Raw genomic sequence first — 21,275 nt, 5'->3', positions numbered from 1 at the left:
AGTAGCCCGTTTACGGTTATACAAGCCAGCGTTCTACTCGACTGGAGTAGATTGTTTTGGACCGTTCAAAGTCAAATTGGGGAGGCGTTCAGAAAAGAGATGGGGTATCATTTATAAGTGCCTCACCACCCGAGCAGTGCACTTGGACCTCACACACGGGATGGATGCCGACTCCTTTCTGATGAGTCTCAGAAGATTCATTGCCCGCCGAGGGACTCCAGCAGAGCTCTACTCAGACCAGGGTACGAATTTTAGAGGAGGCGAGAAGGAGCTCAGTGAATGCTTCCGCAGTATGTCCTCAGATCTCAGACAACTTCTTGCCAAACAGAAGATTGACTTCCATTTCAATCCTCCTGCCGCACCTCATTTTGGGGGTACGTGGGAGCGGGAAATCAAGTCTGTCAAGGCAGCTTTGTACACAGTCATAGGAGTTCAGCCAATCTCTGAAGAGGTACTGCACACAGTTCTACTCGAAGTTGAGGCTATCTTAAATTCGAAGCCGCTGGGTTACACCTCGTCTGATGTTGTTGACTTGGATGCTATCACCCCAAATGTTCTCCTCATGGGGCGGCCAGATGGGGCACTGCCTCAAGTAGTGTATCCTAAGAGTGAAGGACTGAGCAGACGAAGATGGCGACATTGCCAAGTTATAGCGGATCACTTCTGGTCCAGGTTCATTCGGAGTTATTTGCCAAAATTGCAGCACAGGCAGAAATGGCATGGAGCCCCAGAGGATCTGACAGTGGGCTCAGTAGTTCTGTTGATAGACCCACAGTTCCCCAGAGCACTCTGGCCCATTGGTAGAGTAGTTGCAGTACATTGTAGTGCAGATGGTCACGTGAGGTCTGCAGATATCCAAGTCAAGGATAAGGTTTATACCAGACCAGTTGCTCGGCTGATTACTCTTCCAACCATACCTGACTCTGAAGTGGATAAACGATGCACTCCAGGTGCAACAGATTCAACTTAGCCTTTTACGGAGACAAATTGCTCACAATTTGGGGGCGGCTGTGCAAAAGGCGATAAAGAGAGCAACAGAATGCTGCTGCATTGAATCTGTTGAGGACTTTGATTTTGAAATACGCGCATCACGTATCGTGTGCGCGCAAAGGTGCAGACGTCAGTAGGAACCAATTGACAGTCTGTGTCTGTGACATTTAGCGATCGGTCTCTCTGCATAACGAGTGCCAGAAACGGTCATTATCATTTATCAGCCTCAGCTTGACTGTATTTGTGCCTTGTGCGTCCTGTAGGAGAATAAACCACACACATCCACAAACTTGTATGCATATGTCCAGCACATATCTACAATACATCAAGCTCTCATCCTTTGATAATCATTCAGCCTGTCGTGAGTCAAACCAACTACAGTAAAGATCACACAGTGGATTGCCTGTACATTTCATTCCCTTCTGGAAGTATATAACTTGCACTTGATTCAGCTCCATCATCTCGATGTTCTCAGATGCTGCCATTACAGAGATTGAACAGAGCTAAGAATATTCATCTAATCTGAGTATTATACAGCAGCCCGTTGACTGAACAAAATACCCAAACCTCTCATCGTGACCAAGCTCATATTACAGTATCCTGACATTTAACAACTGCAGTTTATGTAAAGGCTGTCTCCCTCACTAATGTTAATCATCATACTTTATGATTATTAAACATATTGAAACTGATGCTCTGCTCTGCGTGTTCTGACCGACACACCTGGTTCACTACTATACCTTGCTAGCCATAGTAATTCAGATAGCTCTTTGCTACAGTTAGTTTCAACTTTGCATTTTAAAATAAACTTCTAAATGTCTTTTCAATAGTCCCTATTAAAGATGACAAATTAATTTGTGGTGCTTCTAATTAAGTGATAAAACGCAGTTGCAAATGATGTACAAAATTAATATACTTTTCTGTGCACCAAGAAAACGTGCAACACTTTGTTTTACTACCAAATTATTCTCAATATCTAATTATTATTATTAATATTTCACATACATTGGAAAGGTTTGCGTGACCTCTTGTGAGATCTCTGCAAAAAGTCTCATGATTAATTCCAAAACATGATGCATGATGGGATACACTAAGCGTTGTATAGCGCTCCAGAGCAGTATTGGAGAGGTTTAGTGTGTGTTAAGGATGCTGCGCTTTGGCATTATTAAGACCGGGGACAGTATTGTGCATGCACTGTCACGTACACACTCTCAAGGGACCTCAAGTGTGGGTATTTGGAAAGGGGAAAAGTCTTTAAAATGATCCCTAAATACAGTCGCACATCGAAGTCTTAATAATTCAGTAATTTAATTTAATACTTTTATGATATTGTACAAGCCCCTGGACAATGTAATCTGATACTATCACAATATTGGAAAATCAGTTGCCCCACACAGTCAGAAAGTTTATATTGTTCATTGGCTTCTCATTAAATTACTTCACATAAGTCGCATCAGTTCATGTTCCCACTATACGTGATCTCTATGACTAGAAATGCTAGTTTAATGTGTCACGTGATATATATTAAATCTTTGATTAATTTGTCAGAACCAGATCAATTACACTACTGATAACAGTCCTATTAGCATGATTTAATTTTTAAACCAACTCATATGAATATAGCCTGCTATTAATGACTTGCTTTTTATAATGGATGCATTTACCATTTAATTATACAGCATCTTTGCAGAGGATGCTTTCATGGTCTAAAAAAATATGTAATGTATAAGTTGCATGTAATGAAATAATATTTTATTCAATCTGTCTTACAGGATTGTTTGCAGATAATGCTGTTCTTCTTTTTCAGAAGTTTTTGGTGAGCCAACCCTCACACACCTTCCTAAAAACTAAAAGAGCTATTACTGAGTCTCAGCGAATCTTGCTATGATCAGCTCTTCCCAGGTACATCTGTTTAGAATATTATTTAATCAACATTTACTCATCAAATGCTCTGGTCTGAATCGTACTTTAAGTAAATGTGATTATATGTTTAAGGAGCAATAACAATTGCTCACAGAGTAAGTAGAGATTATCTTGTTTCACAGAAGAGAAGGAAGACCAAGGAAATGATTTGCTCAGGATGAGGAATGAAGACAGCCATCTTGTGCTCAAACAAACAGAAGTCCACTGGTATGTGTTTGTTGAAGCAATGCTGTGTTATGTGTTACAGGACTTTATGATGATCTCTCACGGGACTGGTCATGTCAGTCGTGATTATTCTTTCTAATGTTTTTTATTTTTTGTTTTTATTTTTTTGATACAGCTATTATAATTATAGCAAGTTAGCAAAGTGTGACTGGACATGTTTAATCTTAAGTTTTTAAAAAACACCACCTGTTATTCTTAAAAGCAGACAAGTGTCATAAAAGTGGTTTAGTTGATATAAACACCAATTGACATTATTTCATTGTTTTGTAAATGTTGTGTTATAAATTGTGAATTGATAGTTGATTGGGTTGAAGCAAGAACTTACACTGCACAGACTAAGACACATTTGTGGGAGATGTCATTAACTCTGGAGAAAGATTCTAGAGGAAAAAGACACATTTACTGCAACAATCGATGAATTCTAGAGTCTCTGAGAACTACACATGCTAATGGAGTCTCATGAGCAAGTCCTTTTGAATCTGTAACTTTTTCTTAATTCTTGCTGAATGAAATTGTTTATTGCAGTATTTTAACAATTTTACTTTGTACAGATCTCATCAGCCAAATGAGGGGTTTTGACCAAGTGATGCTCTTGAAAGGAGTGAAAGAAGAGGATGTGGTAAATTGTCTTTAGAGAAAAAGCTTCTCAAAAGGTCTTAAAACAGCTTGAAGAATGGTAAGTGTACAGTACTACTAGGGTCATAGTTGCTCACCCTGCTAAAATCACACAGAACATAAGCTGAGCTCTCTGTCCATTAAACAACTTCATCTGAATTGTTTGTGTTTTTTTGTTTTACTTTGACCAGGTCTGGGAACTGTCTGAAAATGGGATGTTAGGACTGAGAGATCCTCTGGCTGAGAAAAAGCTACACCACATCAGTGCTGGATATCAACCACAAACTGTTTCCAGACAAGAGAGAAGAAGATCACGATGGGGAGATGAAACCAGTTTAGATGTGATGATAAGGAATCATTATTTTCTGAAACAGTATCACATGTCTTATATGTATCACATGATCTGAATCACAGCTGACTGGATGGGACTGTGTGACTTTTAAGGACATTTCATCACTCATCTGTGTGAACTGATTAATATATGAGGTTAATGTATTTTTGATGATAAATAATAATTTTCCTTGAATCTTATTTGTCTTAATGCTACTTTATCATCTTTATAGTCTATGCTTCAATAAAATTAATATGGTGAATATTGTGTTCTGAAGATTCTTGGTAAATACATCATTTTACTAGGTAGGCTCATATGTGTTTATTTTAGACTTGGAAAAACGACATATTATTAATTATCGGGATAATTTCTTTTACTTAAGAGATAAACATTTTTGATCGTATTAATAACATCTGGGACATCAGTACACCAGAGAGTTATTTTTTATATTTTAGTAACAAATATGCCAATTTTTTGTGAAATAAAGGGAGTTACGAGATTAATTATTTTGCATTACAAGATGGTGCCATGGGCTTTATTGTTACAAACACTTGAGGGATAACTGAGAATGTAGCAGGAATGATCAACATGGATCTTGTACTGCATCAAAACCAAGATCAAGCACATTACTGATGTCCAGCACCTGAGGAGCAAGATACGGGGGTGAGGAGGACATTTTTACAAAGATTTTTGCTAATTAGTTATTTATATATATATATATATATATATATATATATATATATATATATATATATATATATATGTGTGTGTGTGTGTGTGTGTATATATGAATGAATTTGTTCTTGTGTAATAGTGAAGTATCACAATGTATATACATTGTCCTTGATTACTGCTTTACAGTGGGGAATAGATAATGGCAAGTTGTTGCAGGTTCATCCATTATATTTATTGCTGTTTACTTAAAAAATCAAATAAATAATATATTATTTTTATTAATAAATCATTTCTTAATTTTGTCCATGTTTCATCGGATGGCCTCACAATGTCCTGTCAAAAGGTATACTAGTAATGATGTAAAAATCGAAAAGATTGATCTGTGAAAATAGTCTGATATAAATGTGACTCAGCTCAGTTTGTTGTCCATGATGAGGAGAATACATACATGTAGGTTTTACTGCCCTTCTACCCCCAGGGGCCCAGTAGCACCCCCCGGAAGAGCCCAAAACTGTACATTTCAAATGGCTGTAAATCAGAGCCAAATTAACGTATCAAAGCGAAAATCAGCAGGATTACTACTTATGCTATGCTGATAAAACAATGTTGGGCACAGTTTTCAAAAATATATGGAAAGGTGGCATAAAAGCATTTTAAATATTGCTCACTTTAAAATACTAAATTTCATCATGCCTCTCAAATATATCATAGATGTTTACACAGTGAACATATTTATGTGTCCAGTTTTCCATTAAATATATTATTTATTTCATTTCGTTAATAAAACGTTTTAAACCACATTACCCATAAGCCTCCGTCATTCTATCTATGGAAAGGGAAAACTAGACGCTGTTTTTTTTGTAGTTCATTGAAGTTATTCTTAGGGTTAGGGTTCGGATCTCACTAAAGAGGTGATTGTTCTCAACATAGAAACACTTCATTGTTGACTTAATATATTACTTATGTAATAATAGCAGCAAAACATTATTTTGTAACATGATGCGCTGTTTAATATGGGTTAAAAGATAGTCCAACCACAGACAGTCCTGTGGTGACAAGGGACATTCACAGCCAATGACATCAAAGCTGAGTAGCGTCATCACACTTCCTTAACCACTTATGGTCATTCATGAGCGCTTTTTTCCGTTTTTCGACTAAAGGGACAGATTGGTTAACAATAACTTAAATTTGCCACCTATTAGAAAGTGTTCTATTAACGTCTACACCTTCTTCCAACAATAATGTAAATACAGAAATTATTGTTATTCAGTTTGACAAAAATTAGTATGTACAACTACACATGTGATGATAACGGCACAGTCACAGTTGTATCTTATCTAACCGATAGATTCATTTCAATTTAAAAGATAGATTTTTTTGTTTTCTGACCAAAGACAAGAGCATTTACTAATAAAAAGTAAAAAAGTTAAATTATTAAGTTATTAGATTATTCACTTTTTTGTTTCTGTGATTTGCCTTGCTTTACCAATTGATCTCTAGGAATAAAAACTGAAATAAAGCATAATGAAAGTACATAATTCTGTAAGAATTTTCCAGTATTTATTGATATGTCAAACTCATTTAAAGACAAAGTGCCCATATAACTGCACTTCATCCTCTGTCACCAAGCTTGTTTTTGAAGAATAAAACTATGAAGAATAAAAAGGCAGTTATGTTGTAAACGTTAACTATTTTCAGTATGCAAATACTTTTATTAAAAAACAAAACAGTATGAATACAGGATGTCTTTCAGAGAAAACTGGAAAAAGATACATTTTCTTAAAAAATTCTATTGACCAAAAAGTGATACAACCCAATGTAAATGTTTTAAACTCACAAAATAACATCATGAAGACATGCATGTCAAGTGTGCAATATCATCTATAAAACTCTATTAGCACAGCATCAAATAAACACTGATTGTCTGAACAATGGGAGAAAGATAAAGTGTTCAGGAAAACAAACACCCGCTACATAAAAATGCAGAAATATAACTTTGACAATATCATCATTCACTTCATGAATGGAACTAGGGGATGGCTGTGCATGAATATGTCCTTTACTAAAACTCCTGATGAGAACTGATGCTTTTTTATGATAAAAGCACCAGAAGTAAAAGTTTACTGTATGAAGCTTGAAAAAGAGAACACAATGCTTTATCAATATGAAAATACTATTTTTAACTATTGTTGTCATCACTGGTTCTGTATACAGTACAGTATATGGGTTGCTGGAAGGTCACAATGTATTCATTATAAGCTTAATTAAAACAAAGTTACATCTTCTGCAAAAATCAAACCACTGCAAAGTCTAAAGTCACTGATCCAGGAACCATTTCTGTGTGTGTGTGGGGCGGGGGGGGGGTAAAGAGTTAGAGAGGTGAGTCCTTGTGCATGATAGAGAACTACCGTGTTATCTGCAAGCAATCCTGTAAGACAGAAAGGAAGGAAATATTATTACATTACTGTGTTTTTATTTAGACCATGAAAGCATCCTCTGCAAAGATGCTGTATAATTAAATGTTAAATGCATCCAGTATTAAAAGCAAGTCATTAAAAGCAGGCTATATTCATATGAGTTGGTTTAAAAATTAAATCATGCTAATAGGACTGTTATCAGTAGTGTAATTGATCTGGTTCTGACAAATTAATCAAAGATTTAATATATATCACGTGACACATTAAACTAGCATTTCTAGTCATGGAGATCACGTATAGTGGGAACATGAACTGATGCGACTTATGTGAAGTAATTTAATGAGAAGCCAATGAACAATATAAACTTTCTGACTGTGTGGGGCAACTGATTTTCCAATATTGTGATAGTATCAGATTACATTGTCCAGGGGCTTGTACAATATCATAAAAGTATTAAATTAAATTACTGAATTATTAAGACTTCGATGTGCGACTGTATTTAGGGATCATTTTAAAGACTTTTCCCCTTTCCAAATACCCACACTTGAGGTCCCTTGAGAGTGTGTGTACGTGACAGTGCATGCACAATACTGTCCCCGGTCTTAATAATGCCAAAGCGCAGCATCCTTAACACACACTAAACCTCTCCAATACTGCTCTGGAGCGCTATACAACGCTTAGTGTATCCCATCATGCATCATGTTTTGGAATTAATCGTGAGACTTTTTGCAGAGATCTCACAAGAGGTCACGCAAACCTTTCCAATGTATGTGAAATATTAATAATAATAATAATTAGATATTGAGAATAATTTGGTAGTAAAACAAAGTGTTGCACGTTTTCTTGGTGCACAGAAAAGTATATTAATTTTGTACATCATTTGCAACTGCTTTTTATCACTTAATTAGAAGCACCACAAATTAATTTGTCATCTTTAATAGGGACTATTGAAAAGACATTTAGAAGTTTATTTTAAAATGCAAAGTTGAAACTAACTTTGTCATGTTAAGATCGACACACACTTGTGATCTTCATGCTCACTTGGGCCAAATAAAGCAAATGTGCTATAAAAATAAAGATGGCAAGTGTGGCTATTTGGACCGTACAACAGTTTAAGAAACAACAAATGCTGTGCAAATGATAACAGCAGGAATGTTTGATAAAAGGCACAAACTATCACAGACCAACCTGCCTCTGCAGATTTCTGTCTTCTCCATTTCTGAAGGAATACCTCTCCACAAACACGACTGGGGTGACTGCTTCATTTACATCTTTTCAGCTAAAAAATAAATACAAGGGGAGAGAAAATAAAATAGAATTATATACAGAATGTTATCTGTGAGCAAAATATTTAAGATATAAACTAATATGAATGAACTGCAAGATGGGAAAAAGTTTTTTTTTGGATTTACATTAAAAAGGTTATTACAAGCATGGTACAGTAAATGTGATTACTGTGAAATATGTCATATAAAAGCACATTAAAACACTACCATTACAGTGGTACAACCATAGTTATTTTGGTGATTATTGTGCTATTACTATACCTTAGTAAAACAACAGTTACTGTGGTAAAAAAACATGGTAAATGTCCTGTTTACTGGGTTTTACCTATTATTGTACGTGTCATGGTTACCATGATTTTACTACAAATAAAACTTACATCTTTGTACCTGAAATGGATATAAAACCGATCCCAGGGCTGTGGCACGTCACGTGACAGATAGTTTAATCACCCCAGTTAGCAGCTCTGTTCATTAAGTTAAACGCAATGAAACTCAAAGATAGCCTCGGATATCCGATATAATACAGAGAGAAAACATTAATAAATAAAGACAGAATACATTTTATAACAGGCATTAAAAGAGCATATTTATTACTACTCACCCAATCTGTGGCTCTTGTGAACTGATGGCAAGTATCGCGATGTGTGATGAATGAGACTTCTTGAACGTGATTTCATAGCGATAAACATCTCATGTCAGTGACGCTAGAGGCGCTTGACCGTGCCTCAGTTTTTGACCTTTTGGGAGTAATGTACGGTGGCCCAGTAATGCACAACACAACGACATTAAAAAAGCAAACATAAACTCACAGCACAATGACTTTAAGCCACAACTCAAATACATTAAGCCACAACACAACGAAATTTTCACAACACAACGAAATTAAGCCACAACACAACGAAATTCTCACAACACAAATACATTAAGCCACAACACAACGGAAATGCTCCCAACCACTAGGGGGCAGTTGGTCTGCAGAAACGGGCAATAGACTACATATTCCTGTGAAATATCAGGGCGAATAAAAGAGTGCATTACCAGCTGCAAACTTTTATCCATAAACGATGAATATTAAATAATATTTATACATTTTGCTATAATACGACAAATTAAGTATACCACAGCAATATAATTATTTATTGAAGAGTTCCATAAACATCTGTGAGGGTGGTTTACACAGCTATTGCTGTGACCCGTTTTGTGAGGCTCCTCAAAGGTTTTTCACACTTCTCCACTGGATGTAGAAACTCGAAATAAGTGGATTCAAATTAGTAATGTAAGATTTAAGGATTTCAACATCACTTCTGATACTTCAGTCTGCAGGCGCCTCTTCAAGAATGACAACAGCATGCGAATCTACACTAGGTAAGATCTAAACCTTTATTACTATATTAACGAGCACAATGTAGGCCTGTTGTGAATTTTTTAATTGTCATTATTTATTTTTTGTCGCTGTGGTTGCCTGTTTGTTTAAAAACCTCTTCCGTGGATCAAGGCAATACGTGTTAATAGATGATTAACCCAAAAATAAAAAAATAAAGCTGTCATCATATACTCAACATTATGTCGCTGTAAACCCATATGGCTTGCTTTGTTCATTGGCATACAGACATGTTGTAAATGTTACCGTCAGTCAGCTATCTAGATAGACCCCACAGAATAAATTCAGAACAGTTTAGAATGACACGAGGGAGAATAAGCTAAAACCCCAGCTAAAATCTTTTTACAGACCTACCTTTTTTCCACTTGTATGTCAATACATTATACATTTTTAAGTATCCTTCAGGTTCAGTGTAGGCAAACAAACTTTTTACATTGTTTGGTGTGTATTTTCTGAAAACATGTCTCATCCAATCTAGATTTGAGAAGTAGATCCATTTAATGGCCATTTGGAGAGTTATTGAACCTGCATTCCACATGGTTCGTGAATCCAGAGCAAGGACAGCTAAAGCGAGGAGAGAAGTTGGAATAACAAGCAATGCAATGGTAAATATTGATATTGTATTGTTTGTGACAGAGAAAGAAAATGTTGATGCACACGTTACATGCATGTATCATAATTATTTAACATTTATTTTGACAGTGTCAGTCTCTGCAGCCCTTCGATGAGTTCCCCCTCTTCATGGTCCACCTTTCAGTCGATCTTCCACAGAGAGATCTGGCCTTACACAAAAAACTTGGGATGGATTCATTTGGTTTTATTTGTACAGACTACAATATAAAATGTAAATTAAATATTATGTAAGTGCAAATATATGTAACTTTAATATGTTTTCTTGCTCACCAGTGTAGTGTAAACATGTAAATATCCACAATTAAATTTTTTAAACTTTGATACAGTTTTAATAGTTATGTTAAATACAAATATTAATAACTATGACAGTGTAATGGTGTGTTACTATATTTTTATAACACTACTATATTTATAACACTTCTGCCACTTGGAGGACTGCTAGGTCAGGCAGATCACTGGTGACATCACTGTAAACATTCTCCTGAGATGAAAAACAAAGGTATAGTGTAAATTGACCATTAAGAAAAATAAAAAATTTCCACCATCATTACAAGTTGCATGCATAATGAATAGAGCCATAATCATTATGATTGTGTTTTTGTCTTTTTTCTGTTAGGGCTAATCAAATGTTATACATTATAAATAAAAGCAGGATATGAAAAGATGATGTATCAATATTATACACTTTCCTCCTACCTTAACCACTCAGCGAGTTTCCTCTCTTGAAAACAGGACCACCATCCCAATGACAGGACCTGGCTTGACTCTCTAGGCATACCAATGGGGCGTGTTAATATTATTAATCAAAGTTTATTATGTCATACATTAAAGAATTTGATAATTCTCTTACTTACCATTGTTCTAGGTTTGTGCCAGCTCTGCTCCCTTCAGTGCAGCTCTGTACAGGAGGAACTGCACTGATTCTCACTTCTGAATAGTGTGCTGTCTGCTACAGTGCTGCAACAGTATGGATGGGAGTCCGTTTAAACAATCTGTGAAGATAATAACATTGGTTTATATATTTAATTGATTTCAGATACATTTGGAATTACTTTCAGTTGCATTTTAAATTGTTACATTGTAAATTACTCTATATTTAAAATAAATTATGACAAATAATTAATATTTTATATAATGTTACAAACATGCTAATAGACTGTAAAGAGATCAGTAATATTCAAAGGATGTGCCTATCTCTCTTAACCATTTCTGATCTTTTTTGCTTTTTACTGAATAGCTTTATCATGCTTGTGTTGGGGATCCCTGGAAAACTGTTAAATAAATGTGAACAATTAATTCAAGCTTCAGGTTACAGATAATATAATTTGAAAATATAACAATAACTGTCAGACTAAAGCCCCGTTCACACAATGAATGATAACTATTAAGATAACGATAGAGTCCACAGCAGCGAACGATATAATCTGTTTATTCTAAGCGCGCACACGCTTGTCAGCTACTTTACATTCTCGAGCTCGTTATAGCAGGATTCTGATTGGCTGTCAATGTTTTTAATCGTTCATCAGCTGGAAAAAATTAGTTCTTAAAGTGATTCCAATGATATTGTTTCTCTTCTTTATCATTATAGCTGTGGTGTGGACTCTTTTTTTAAATAGTGAGAACGATTTTTAAAACTAAATATCTTTATCATTTTCTTTATAGTTTGGTGTGAACGGTCCTTTAAGATTTATTACGATACATGGCAATCTAAAAATGGCAACAGTATTTAAAATACTTTATATCAAGTGAAGAAGTTTATATCACAGCAAACACCTATCAGAACCACCGATGCAAATCAACGTGGATTACCGGGAGTTCTACTATCTCTTACGAGTTATAAAAAGATGAGGCGGACAGAGTTTAAAGCTAAACTCTAACTTAGCCCTGCTATTTTTGAGCTGATCAAGTCAGTGCAGCAGCGTTATCCAGCCTTATTAGCTAGATTTGCTAGAAGACGATAGAACAATACTCACCCTAAAGTTGTTGATGTAACGTTTCATGCCCTTCTCCGTGCGATGAAATTCATTTACAGTCATCAGGAGAAGTTCTTCTAAGATGAAAAATCTTCTCCTCTTGTCAATTTGAAAGCTCTACGGAAAGAGCAATGGTTTCCCCACACAGCACCGGATTTAAATAGCCTAAGCCCCCCTGAGGAAAAACATTGTGTACAAGAGCAGAGCTAAACGGTCCAAATTGAAAATATTATCAATTTATTTTTTGCTCGATTCATGAATCGATACATTAAGATTATCAGGATATCAAAACATCTAATAAAAACACGTTTTTCATTTAAAAATCGATTACACATATTAAGTTACACATACGTCTCGATGAAATATCGGTGTTTAACTTTCAACACTGCCCCCTAGTGGTCGGGAGCACTTCTGTTGTGTTGTGGCTTAATTTCGTTGTGTTGTGAGAATTTCGTTGTGTTGTGGCTTAATGTATTTGTGTTGTGGCATAATTTCGTTGTGTTGTGGCTTAATTTCGTTGTGTTGTGAGAATTTCGTTGTGTTGTGGCTTAATGTCGTTGTGTTGCGGCTTAATTTCGTTGTGTTGCGAGAATTTCGTTGTGTTGTGGCTTAATGTATTTGTATTGTGGCTTAATTTCATTGTGTTGTGAGAATTTCTTTGTGTTGTGGCTTAATGTATTTGTGTTGTGGCTTAATGTATTTGTGTTGTGGCTTAATTTCGTTGTGTTGTGAGAATTTCTTTGTGTTGTGGCTTAATGTATTTGTGTTGTGGCTTAATTTCATTGTGTTGTGAGAATTTCTTTGTGTTGTGGCTTAATGTATTTGTGTTGTGGCTTAATGTATTTGTGTTGTGGCTTAATTTCGTTGTGTTGTGAGAATTTCGTTGTGTTGTGGCTTAATGTATTTGTGTTGTGGCTTAATGTCGTTGTGTTGTGAGCTTATGTTTGCTTTTTTAATGTCGTTGTGTTGTGCATTACTGGGCCACCGTAGTAATGGACATAGACATATAAATAACTAGACGCCTCATTGGCGAGGAGCTCCAAGATGGCGCCGTGGATAGTAGTGGTTTTCTAAGCTGAGAAACAAATTGGGTATTTCTCACAAATGGTCGTATACATTCTGTAAAGTTGCTAGCTACTATTGATAGATTGTTAATAGTTGCCAAGATTGAATAAATATTGAAGTTGGAGTGCTGCATCGAGACTATACTGAATTAAGAAATCATCAGATTCACTGCACAAATACGAAAAATGGCTGAGGATCTTGGTGCAGAGATGGAGGTTAATACTATAAAAGAGAAGAGAAGTATTAACGAAACTCACTCGTATGCATGTAAAGTGAAAAGTGGAGGAAGTTGTGAGTCTTGTCCGAACACACCAAGCAAAAATCAACCTCCCAAAAGACATAAAAATATCGTTGACTCCTCTGCCAAACAAACTGAACTTTCTTTGAATGATGTGCAGGAAAATATTATCCGAATTCTCTCTGAGAAAATCAATGAACGATCCGACCAGCTAGAAAGAAGAATTCTTCCAACATTGAAGCTTTGGGCAAATCTCTCACCTCAGTGCATGATGATGTGATGGTCCTGCAGAAAGATAACGAAATGCTGAAAAATGCGAATGCTCTTCTGGAAAAAAAGGTGAAGGAAATGAACACAAAAATGAATGATCAGGAACGTTACAGCCGCAGATGGTGCCTGCGTTTGTATGGGCTATCCGAGCAAACTAATGAAAACGTGAAAATGAGAGTCATGGAAGTTTGCAAAGCAGTGGTAACGGACGGGGATAAACGGGTGGTAGCAGATGGTTTGGATGTGGCACATCGGCTTGGCAGGCCTAAAACTTCGGATGATGGCAGAAGAGTGAAACCAAGACCGGTGATCATGAGATTCGTTTCCCGTACAGCCAGAGATTTAATCTGGAAAAACTAAAAAAACAACGAGTGTCTGACTACCAAGGGGCTGCGATTTAACGAGGACTTGACATCTTTTGACATGGAAGCACGGAATCGTCTTTGGCCGACTGTGGAGAGAGCAAGGAAAGAAGGCAGAAATGCATACTTCAGCGGAGCGAGGGCTTTCGTCGACGGTAAAGAGATTCGTCTTGAAGAAGGCAACGCTACTACATAGACTTATGATCGTCTTGTTGCAGTCTGCAATTGGCGGTGTTTTGTAAGGTATGTTAATCTTTGTTTGGGAAAGGAAAAAAAGAAAATAAGAAATGTAGCCCTATGCTTTTAGAACTGGATGCTCGTTAATTTTTTACTTTCCCTAATGTTTGCAACTGTAAAATACTAATAATAATTTTGCCGAACATTTGTGAGGATCCCATTATATAAATGTCTAAAGTTTAAGGTTTATTTACTCTTGTGGTTCTTAATTAATCGTTGAACGTTTATGTCTCTTTCTTTATTTTCTATCAATGCCAGAGGTATTCGTGATCTTCTGAAGAGAAAAGCTTTATTTTTGTATTGCAAAGGGAAAAGTGTAGATTTTTGTTTAATTCAGGAAACGCACGCGTGTTCTTCAGATGCTGTGATTTGGAAAAATCAGTGGGGAAAAGAGATTTGGTTGTCATATGGCAGCAACCGCTCAGCGGGGGTCGCTATTTTGCAAGATAAATTTACAGGGCAAATATTAAACTACGAAAAAGATGACTGTGGTAGATGGATATTGCTTGTGTTAAATAAGGATAACGAACATTTTGTAGTAGTCAATTGTTATGCCACCAATAACAAAAGTAAACAACGGAATACTTTTTTCAAATATTGAATCTAGGATTCAGCATTTTATTTCCCTTTATCCTTCAGCCCAAGTTATTTGGGGAGGAGATTTCAATACTGTGTTTAATGAAACCATTGATAGATGGCCTCCTAAAACTAGACCAGGCCCTTCTAGTGAATTGGATAATGTATGTTTAAGATTGGGTCTTATTGATGTGTGGCGAAGTAAAAATCCAGACAAGGAAGAATATACATGGAGTAATAAGGACTCATCTCTTCATTCTCGTATTGACTATTGGTTAGTGTCTAATGATTTAACTAATAATGTGACCTCTGTATTGATAGAACCTTGCATAATGACAGATCATAAAGGAATTTTTATAAAAATAAATATGGTACAAGAAAAATTAGTTAAAAAGCATGCCAGCTATCGGAAATTAAATAACAAATTGCTTGAAAATGAATGTTTAAAGGAAAAAATTAAAAGTATTATTGAAAAATATAAAGACATTGCAGAGTTAGAAAAATCATATGGAAAGTATTGGGAATTAATGAAGTTTGATATTAGAAAGGCATTTATTAATCAAGGAAAATTAGAAACAAAGAATAAAAATATATAGGAAAAATCTATTATTGAGGATATTTTTAATTTGTGTAAAAAGAAGAAGGAAATGTTAATTGATTGTGAGTTACAAAAATTGGATTTATTGCAAATTGAATTAGATAAGATCTATGAGGATAAAGCAAGAGGAGCATTTGTTAGAACTAGACTTAAATGGTTAGAAAAAGGGGGAAAAAATACAAAATATTTTTTTGGCCTTGAAAAAAGAAACCACGATTTTGCCTCAATTTCTAAATTAATGATTAACAACAAATTAGTAGATAATTCTTCAGTTATTTCAAAATATGTTGCTCAGTTTTTTAGTAATTTGTATTCTCCTTTATCAGCTACTTCAAATATGGATACCTTTTTAAATAATTTAGTGAGTGATACCAAAAAAATAGACCAGAACTTTCAGAATAATTGTGATAAAGAAATAGATAGTGAAGAGTTGAGAGAGTGCATTAACTTATTAAAGAATAACAAATCTCCAGGCAATGACGGGCTAACCAGTGAGTTTTATAAGACTTTTTCTAAAGAACTTTCACCTTTTTTATTGTTAGTATTTGTGGAAGCTATTCAAAATGGAGAATTGCCTGCTTCATTAAAACAAGGAATTATAACATTGATTCCCAAACCTAAAAAAGACGAGTTATTCATTGAAAATTGGAGGCCTATTAGTTTATTAAATAATGACAGTAAATTGTATGCAATGATTTTTGCTAGAAGATTGAAGCAAGGTTTAGACAAAATAATTGATATAGAACAGTCTGGGTTTATGAAAGGCCGTCATATCAGGGATAATATTAGGCTAGTATTAGATATGATTGATTATAATCACTTTATCGAGGATGATAGTTTTATTTTATTTATTGATTTTTATAAAGCATTTGATACAGTGATTCATAATTTTATTTTCAAAGTTATTAAATTGTTTGGTTCTGGAGATATGTTTTTGAAAGCAGTCAAAACATTGTATAGTGGGTGCAATAGTTCTGTCAAACTTGCGCATGGCACCTCACAAAGATTTGATATTCATCGTGGTATTAGGCAAGGATGCCCTCTCTCTCCTTTTTTATTTTTGTTAGTTACTCAGGTTTTAGCATTACATATAAAACGAAATCAGTTTAATGGTATCACAGCTTTAGGTGTACAATTCAAACTTAGCCAGTTTGCTGATGACACTGCAGTGTTTCTGAAAAACAAATTTGAAGTACCAAAGATAAGAAGATACATTGAGGAATTCACTGGTGTTTCAGGCCTTAAAATGAATTTAGATGAATCTGTATTATTTCCCCTTAAAGATTGCTCCTCTTCAGAAATAGAAAATATTCCAGTTAAACATAAATTAACATATTTAGGTGTAATAATTTGTAAAAAGGAAAAACAAAGGAGTCAGTTAAACTTTGAACCAATTATTGAAAAAACTAAAAAGAAATTTAATTTATGGTTATTGAGGGACATCTCGATATTTGGGAGGGTTTTATTGTCAAAGGCGGAAGGTATATCTAGATCTGTTTATACGTCATTATCATTAGATGTGCCTCCCAAGATTATTAAAGATCTAGATCAGATTCTTTATAATTTTATTTGGAGGAAAAAAACGCATTATTTAAAAAAGGAGGTAATTTGTAATCCTAAAGAGCAAGGCGGACTAGAGGTCTTAGATTATAATACTCTCAATGACACTTTTAAAATTAAATGGTTGATAGAGTTTATGAAGAATAGAGAAAGTCCTTGGAATGCATTTCCTAATTATATATTTAATACTCTTGGAGGCATAGACTTTTTGTTGAAATGTAATTTTTCTGTTGACAAAATTCCTGTTAAATTGGCCGGTTTTCACAGACAAGCCCTGTTAGCGTGGAAGTTGGTTTATAAGCACAATTTTTCACCCCACAGCTATTTCATATGGAACAACAAAGACATATTATTTAAAAACAAACCTTTATTCTATCATACTTGGTTCAAGGAAGGTATTATTTTAGTAAGACAGTTAGTTAATTCCCATGGATACTTGTTATCGTATACTGAATTTCTTCAGAAATTCCAATTACCAGTTAAACCAAGAGAATTTGCGATTGTTTTTGATGCAATTCCAAAGAGTGTGATGTTACTTTTAAAAAAACTGTAACTTAGAAGAAATCAGCATGGTTAATCCTTTTGGTAACATTTTCATTGAAAAGACTGATGTTTTAAAACAACAGTGTAGCAACAAGATTATAAGAAATGCTCTTTGTTCTGTCTCCTTACCTGCAGCAAGATTTTTTTGGTCATCTTATTTGGTAATATCTCTTGGGTTAAAGCGTGGAAATTGCCAAATAAGTTTTGTATCAATAACAAAATTAAGGAAGTGTCTTACAAAATACTCCATAGAATTTATCCTGCTAAGCATGTTTTGGAAAGATTTAAGCTTAATATTTCATATTCTTGTGAATTTTGTGGTCAAGAAAAAGAAACTATCTTACATCTTTTTTTTTCAGTGTATTTACTCAATATTATTTTGGAAAGATTTGGAATTCTATATTAACAGAAAAATTGAAGGTATGATAGGAATTTGTATATTTGATGTAATTTCTTATACAGAAAACAAAAAATTGAATAGTAAAGAACAACATATTATACAATTGTTTATTTTGTTAGGAAAATTCCATATACATAAGAAAAAGTGGGCTCAATGTAAACCAAATTTTGTACATTTTATAAATGACTTCAAATTATATATCAATCTCTTGGAACAAATAGAAAACAAAAAAGCACTGAAAACATGTAATGCTCTGAAATCATTGAAATGTATGTAACTTTTTTTCTCTCTCTTTTTCTCTCTCGTTCTCTTTTCTCTGATAGCTAATGTTAATTTGATTATGTGAATATGTAATACCTCATGTTCTTGTGGCATTGAATTAATAAAGCATTAAAAAAAAAGAAAAAAAAGAAAAAAAACGCGCTTATTGGCCGCTCTGAGCCGTTGCTGCGATACGTCAACGCGTCCGCCATGTTAGTGAGGGCAAGACTGCCTTAAAAATACGTGGAAGTAAACGGGGAGGTGAGGTTTTTTCTGAATAAAAACACGATAACGTTCACATTTATCAACCGATTTCAGGTTTGTGATCTACGTTTAGTTAAAAAAAAAAACTTTGCCTCCAGTTATTTAGTTAGGTTTGGAAAATTATTAATTTTCGTAAGGAATTGTGAAAGCTTACATTTGTCTCACTTGTTGATTTCGTTGATTATTTTCGGTTTACAATTCTAATGTTAATTTAGTATACTAACTGTGACATATGCATGTAATGTAATTTGAATGTACATTCAATTAAATGTAGTTGTTTTATTGCTTTCTCTGTGTTCAATCCCAACATTTTTTCTTTCTCGTGTCTCAGGTCAAAACACAGCTCATTCCCTTTGAAATACTGGGGGGAAAAAAATCGAAATAATATATCTTTAAACACGAATAATTTGCTATTACTGAGAAAATGGAATAAAACATGTACATACAAATCAAAAAGTGTCACACTTGTAGTCTGCCTTTCATTTGATAGCACTCCATAGTCTACAGATGAACTCCACTACAAATAATAACACATGTAACTGATGAGCCTTCATGGATCAAGTGAAAATTAAAATATTATGCACTGATACAGTGCACAGTAAAAATATAGTAAAAGTGATATGTTATATTAAAAAGTATATGTAGTACAACTTGAAGTAAAGTGAATAATATGAAAAGCGAGTACAATAACATACGTGATATAATAGATTTATAATAGCACAAATTATATGTATAATATGAATAATACCATAATAAATAACAGAACAACAATAGATTAATAATTGCAAGAAGAATATGTAATATCAAGGGTGGAATAATACAGAATAGACAAAATGAAGAATAAATTAATAGATAATTATAGAGTAAAATAAATAATTGTGAAATGTAATTTTAAAATACTATTTGTGTAATAATTATTAAACAAATTAAGACACAACTAATGACAGAACACAAAAAATTGTGGACATGAGTTCCAAATTGTGTTTATTTAATAAGCTCCTTAAGTAAAATATATACATGTACACACATACACACACACACACACACACATACATATATATATATATATATATATATATATATATATATATATATATATATATATATATATATATATATAAAAACTCTGAGAAATCCTCAAGAAACACATTTTATTTCAGTTTTCAGTTCTGTCTTCCTCTGTGAATAGAGTGATTTAGTTGTGAAGACAAAACCTGACAAATAAAGATTAATTCTCCGCCGCTTCCCTCAAGATTTTCTATTTTATTCAATTAATGAGTCAAATAATGTAAAAGACTTGACGATGCTTGACATTTTGTTGTATAATGCACATTACACACACCCATGCAGAAAACACACATTTTGAAACAGTGGTTTGTTTTTGTTAATACTGAATGTTTGGGTGTGAGTGTGTGAGGTTTACCTTGTACAACAAAATCTCAAAGTATAGTTATGTTTATCACAGACCAGAATATGAGATGCTCCCCTCAAAAAACTTTATATTAATCAAAATTAATAATCATTATAAAAACATCACAATGATTTCATTAATGATATTGCAGCTGGACTCACTATGAGTTCCTGTGTTTTTAATTTCTAGGCTATTTACATCATGTAGTTTTTGTGTAAAGACACACGCAGTACATGATCAGCATTAAACAGCCTGTGCAAAGCTTTTTAAATGCAGTCTATAGTATTGTGATCGACTGAGGAAACTGGTTATATTTAATTTTTAATAACTAATAAATCCTTACATTTATATAGCGCTTTTCTGGGCACTCAAAGCACTTTACATAGAAGGATGAATCTCCTCAAACACCTCCAGTGTGCACATCCACCTCCAAATATTTGACAAAAACTACAGAAACATTTAATAAGGTAATTATATTATTTATATTAAATTATATTGTTGTAAAAATTATCTTTACAGAGAGATACAGAGAGGGGGGGGGTTGGAATATGAGCAGGAATTCATTCAGGGCTGCTCTGGGTTTAGTACAAACACAACACTAGTCTGTGGAGGTATAGTCTTGTCTCTTGGAAATGCAGAGAACAGCTTTCCTCAGCTTTCCTTAAGGCTGTCGGTCCGTGTACCTTCGTATAATTCGTTTTTTAATTTAATATTGAAATCTGAAAAATGAAAAAAAAAACTGCACATTTTTCTTTTTTTCATTTGTCCAAACAAAACGAAAAAAAGACTTCGGCTTCGTTTTTTCGTTTTTATGTTCATGGACAGAAAACGAATAAACAACTTGAATATTCGATCCCTACATGTGGGCGGTAATGAAACGCCCCTCTCCGCTGATTGGTCAACCAAACATTACAACATAATAATAGTCCTAAAACATAATAGGAGTCTTAACGTGTTTATTTCTACTACATTTGATCTCTTTCTCTTCATCATTTTGGTCTTTTGGCACACGACTGTTTTATTATAGTACCCACCTATCAA

At 34.2% G+C, this 21,275-nt stretch overlaps 1 protein-coding gene and 1 long non-coding RNA gene across 2 annotated transcripts in view; both read left to right on the top strand.

Annotated features, from left to right (window-relative positions):
• LOC132094910 (acyl-CoA-binding protein-like) overlaps positions 1-21,275 on the top strand; it is a 339,735-nt gene that overhangs the window by 110,723 nt on the left and 207,737 nt on the right. The gene's annotated exons all lie outside the window — the stretch shown is intronic.
• Positions 2,766-3,810, top strand: LOC132094649 (uncharacterized). The gene is made up of 3 exons (XR_009422367.1): positions 2,766-2,892; positions 3,036-3,124; positions 3,690-3,810. It is a non-coding gene; the product is annotated as an uncharacterized LOC132094649 (long non-coding RNA).

This window comes from Carassius carassius, chromosome 19, assembly GCF_963082965.1.
Source record: "Carassius carassius chromosome 19, fCarCar2.1, whole genome shotgun sequence".
NCBI lineage: Eukaryota > Metazoa > Chordata > Actinopteri > Cypriniformes > Cyprinidae > Carassius > Carassius carassius.
Note: the sequence above shows the minus strand (reverse complement) of the source record. Positions and strands in the feature narration are given on the sequence as shown.